Genomic DNA, 5,400 nt, shown 5'->3' on the forward strand with positions numbered 1-5,400 from the left:
GACAATGCAAATGCGATTTTTTTTTTCTCTAAGAATTTCTACATTTAGGTGTCAAATCAAGCTGTTCTAATGGCCTCATTGTGAGGCTCCCTTCATCAGCAGACTTTTCAAGGAGTTCCTGATTGAAAGCAACCAGGAACTCTGCTAGGTGTACCTTGTTCTGAAAAGCACGGGGTGGGGGGTGGAATTAAAACGGAAGGTAGAAGCACTTCCCCCTTTAAGAAATACCAATTTGGGGGGCGCCTGGATGGCTCAGTGGGTTAAAACCTTTGCCTTCAGCTCAGGTCATGATCCCAGGGTCCTAGGATTGAGCCCCGCATCTGGCTCTCTGCTCAGAGGGGAGCCTGCTTCCCTTCCTCTCTCTGCCTACTTGTGATCTCTGCCAATCAAATAAATAAATAATCTAAAAAAAAAAAAAAGAAATACCAATTTTGTCTATCTCACAGTTTCATGAACTTGACAAATGTATATTCCCACATAACCACAACCACGTTAAGATAGGGAGCACCTACCTCACCCCAAAATTCCTGGTCTTAGACAACCACCAATTTGTCTTCTGTCACTGTGGATGAGTGTTGTCTTTTATAGAATTTCATATAATGAAGTTAATATCATGACTTCCTAAAAATTCCACTGAAATTTTTTTAGGGTTGATTAATTTATTTTAGAGAGAAAGTACACATGCACAGGGTTGCAGAGAGGGAGAGAGAGAGTCCTTAAGCAGGCTGCCCACTGAGCACGAATCCCCATGTGGGGCTCGATCTCCCAACCCTAAGATCTGAGCCAGAACCAAGAGCCACATGCTTAACTGACTGAGCCACCCAGGTGCCCCTCAATTAACGTTTGTTAATTGTCGCACAGACATCAGCAGTCCATTCCTTTTCATTGCTTCCTAATGCTCTATTATATGATTGTAACTCAATGTGTTTACCCTTAAGACATTTGGATTCTTTTCTGTTTTAGGCTATTATGAACAAAGTTATCATCCAAAAATTTTTGTGGACATATGTTCTCATTTTCCTTGGGTAAGCACTTAGGAATGGAACTGCTGTCTCATATAGTAAGTGTATTTTTAACTTAAAAGAAACTGCCAACTGTTTCCCAAGCTAGCTATACCACTTTGTATTTCCATCAATAATGCCCAAGATTTCCAGTTGTTCCAAACCAAAGCCAGTGAAATGGGTGTAAATTTATATCTGTGTGGCTTTAATTATACTTTCCTGATGACAAGTAATGTTGAATAGTTTTTCATGTATTTATTGGCCATTCATTAAGTTCTCTTGTGAAGTGTTTAAAATCTTTCTCCCATTTTTAAAAAAAATAGGGCTGTCTTCTTGCTATTAGTTTGTAAGAAGAGTTCTTTTAAAATTTTTAACACAAGTCTCCTGTCAGATATATATTGTATCCTTCAGTCTAACTTGCCTTTTCGTTTCCTTAAAGGTGTCTTCCAAGCAACTGAATTTTAAATTTTGATGAAATTGAGTTTTGCTCCAGTTTTTATAGTTTGTGTTTTGTGCCTTCTCCATAATTGCCAAGATTTTCTCTGGTTTACCGCCATTTTATAATTTCAGGTTTTATACTTAGATCTATCTGCCATCTTTTTCCCCCCCAAGCCAAACTGTATCCAGCTTTATTAAAGATACTTTCCACAGATAATCATGGTACTTCAGGCAGGACATGGGCAGACAATCGTTAACAGTATACTCCAACTTCCAAACTCCCTTCTTCAATGGACTACCAAAATCAAAAATCCATTATAAAACCCAATGAACTCTTCATGTAATGCCCTGAACAGGGAGAGGTTAGCATGAAGGTTGTCATTTCACACTTAGCAGGTCTTTCAACCAGTTTTCACAACCGGACCCTGACTTTCGGGAAATGAAATGAAAATGGCAGAAGTATCCCTCTGAAGATGCAAAAGCTAAAAAAGGAATTCTTTTGAAGGGCGCCATCTCCATGGTGACACTGGAGAGTCTAGATTGCCTGACATACTAGAACCATTTCTTGGAGTCAGGTTCCAACAGGTGTCTGGGTTTAAGGGAGTCAAGTCTATGTTGAAGGCAGAGGGAGAAGAAGACATAAAAAATGAATTTTAGTCTTTCCGCATGACAAGGCGTTTGTGCCAATGTGGCTCATGTGTGTCAACATTAAGGAGTCTCTCCTTCTGGAAACCAAGAGAAAGATTATCAAAACTCGGAGAGATGTTTTCACGCCATATCAATCTAGCTTTGGAGATATTCTGTTAGTGATATATGTCCGTCCCCCAGCATAACAATGAAGCATTCTGTGTGCTAACAACAGGGCTAAAAAAGGTAAAACAAAATTTTGCATTTTTATAAAACTGGATAAAAAATCGTATTTCAGACTGTACAGTCAACGGAATAGAGTTATCAAAAGTGCACAAACTTCACTTGGCCGGTCCAGCGGCTTCAGCTTTCTGCGCCTGCTCTACTTGGGCATCTCCATTTGGGCCTCTCCATTTTCTGCAGGGGTCTCCCGTCCTTGCCAGCGTCAGCTTTCCCCTTCTTCCTTTGGGTTCCTTCTCTCCCTTCTTGGCAGGGGCCTTTTTAGGCTTGGACTCTGCTTCAGAGAAGGAGGTTTAGCAGATAACTTTGCAGATCTCCTCTGTGGTTTATCCTTCACCTTGGCTTTATCTCCTTTAGCATCCCCTTGGGCCTTTCCCTTGGGCATGGCGGCCATGGAGTGGGACACAGGCGCTGGGCGGGGTGGGGGAGGCATGCGGCACACGCTGGCTTTGGCTAGTCCAGGGTCGTTCTCATCTCTTCTTCTGATCTGTCTTACATCTTGTGTAAATTTTTGCTTGTGGCATGAGAAACAGATCTTGAGGTTATTTTTATTTAATCAGTGTCTATTCGGATACTCAAGGCCCATTTGTTGGAATGACTATCCTAATGGATTAACTTGCATCTTTATAAGGAATCAATTGACGATACATGTGCGGTCTATATCTGGATTTCATTCCATAGATCTGTATGTCTATCCATATGCAAATATTACATTACCTTGATTAGTTACTTCCCAGAAGGTCTTGAAATCAGATAGGTACAAGTCATGCGACTTGGTTCTTTTTTTCCCTTTAAAATTATTTTGACTTAGTATTGGCATTGGATTCCATATAAATTTTAGAATCAACTTGCCAATTTCTACCCAAAAGTCCTGTTGAGATTTTGATTAGCATGGCTTTCCATTTATAGAACAATTTGGGTACGATTCACATAATTTTATTTTAATTTATCTTACTTTATTTTATTTTATTGTGGTAAGAATTCTTAACATGAGATTTACCCTCTACACAAAATTTTAAGTGTACAAGTCAGTATTGTTACTCTAGACACAGTAATTGATTAATTAACACAAGAATTGATACCTTCACATTTTGATTTTCCAATCCTTTAACATGCTGCATTTCTGTATTTATTTACATTATCTTTAATTTCTCTCATTTTTTGTATTTTAGAGTACAGCTCTTGCACATATTTTATTAAATTTATTCCTAAATAGCTCGTGTTTTCAGATGACACTAAATGGTGTGGTTTTATAAAATTTTATTTTCCAATTATTTATTTATTTTAGTATATTGATACTTAGTATAATTGATTTTTTTATATTGACCTTGAACCCTATGACTTTGTCAAGATATCCAAATCTGTATATTTTTGAACTATAGCTTGTTGTTGCTGTTTTAAAGATTTACTTATTTATTTATAGGAAGAGAGACAACTGTCAAGCTAACTCCCCACAGAGTACGTAGCCTGCCACGGGGCTCCTTCCCAGGACCCTGAGATCCTGACCTGAGCCACATTGATTGCTTAACCAACAGAGCCACGCAGTTGCCCCTGAGCTATAGTTTTTAAAAATATTTTTTCTAACCTTCATTTTTATAGGAATGATGTGGCACATGTTTGATATCATCTCGCAGGTCATTGTTTTTCTTTTCGTTGTCTCCATTTGGATAGAATGCACTCAGGTTCATTGCTGTTTTCTTTTATAGCTCCTAATATCTCCTGTTTGCAGCATTTAGCAAAAATGTCATTTAAATACTGCATTTTCAACTCTATAACTTCTATTAGTTTCCTTTAAGATTTATTTCCCACATCTTACCTCATGATTATATTTTCTCCTGAACCCTTTACAGCATGTCTAATAAATATTTAAGAGTCTTTGCTAATTCGATCGTGTCTGTCTTTTCTCCATGTTTAATATATTTTTCTCCTAAGCGCATATCACATTTTATTGTTGTTTTCATGTGCCTAGTAATTTTTTTATTGGAAGCTGGGCCTTGTAATTAGTATGATGTTGAGTACTAGATTTTATTGTCTTTAAAGAGGACTGAACTTTGTTCTCATATATGCACAACTACTTGAGGATCAGTTTAATTTTTTTAAAGCTTGTTTTAAATACATATTTGGGCAAGGCTAGTGTTGCCTTTACTTTAGGGATGGTTTCACCCTATGGCTACCGTGTGACTTTTCAGGGAACTCTAGGTGTTACTCCTCAGGGGCTGAGAGAAAGCTGAACATCCCCTAGCCCCTGTGGACTGTGGGAATTGCTAGCCCATAAATCCCATGCCATTCTTGGCCTCATAGAATTTTCCTCTTTGCATGTGCAAATCTGGTATTCTACAGCACTAAGGTGACCTCCGTGCATGGACCTGGGTCTCTTTGCCAGCATACCGTTCTCTTGGGCACTCTCCACTCAAACTCTCAACCAGTGCAGACTCTGATCTCTGTCTCCTCTGTGTCTCCATTCAGTTAGACCACACAAGATATGCTCAAGTTTCTTCTTCCCAGAAAATGCCTCCAGGCAGAAAACCAGACTCACCATAAGACTCAGGTTCTTTGTCTCTTTTCTCATAGGGATTTCACTTCTACATTGCTCCTTGCCTAATGTCTCCAGGCAGTTTTCTAGTTTATGGCAGGACAATGAGTCTGGTGCCAGTAACTCCATCATGGCTTGTGGGAAACATTCCCTTTAGAAGGTAAAATTGTGAAGAGTTACATAAGGATAGAGCCTGTAGAGTAAAATTATAATTGCTCATACTTTTTTCAGTTGCACCAGAGAAGAGGGGTTTGGTTCTATCCTACAGTTTTATGTAATCCCAAATAGAACCACAGCAACCCCTTTCTTTTCTATGAAAAAGTCCTCAAAATGTGGATAGAGAAGCCAGGTCAAGACACTTTAATGAAAATTAAGGTGACTTAATTCTACTGGAAATTTGCATGAAGAATCTGTTTTTACTTTCCATAAATTCTATTCTGTCATAAAGTGAGATTCTGACATGGATAGATTTTATTTTTCTATTTTATAATGGGCAGGGGAGTGTCTAGTCCCTAAAAGACAATTATAAAGAAGGGTCTTTTTTCTCTGTCTTTGCCTTTT

General features: G+C 38.5%; 1 pseudogene; it reads right to left on the reverse strand.

Moving 5' to 3' along the window:
* Positions 1–2,407: 2,407 nt before the first annotated feature.
* On the reverse strand, positions 2,408–2,691 carry LOC122891985 (annotated as a pseudogene).
* Positions 2,692–5,400: the final 2,709 nt, after the last annotated feature.

The sequence above is a fragment of the Neovison vison genome, chromosome 12 (genome assembly GCF_020171115.1).
Source record: "Neovison vison isolate M4711 chromosome 12, ASM_NN_V1, whole genome shotgun sequence".
Classification (NCBI taxonomy): domain Eukaryota; kingdom Metazoa; phylum Chordata; class Mammalia; order Carnivora; family Mustelidae; genus Neogale; species Neogale vison.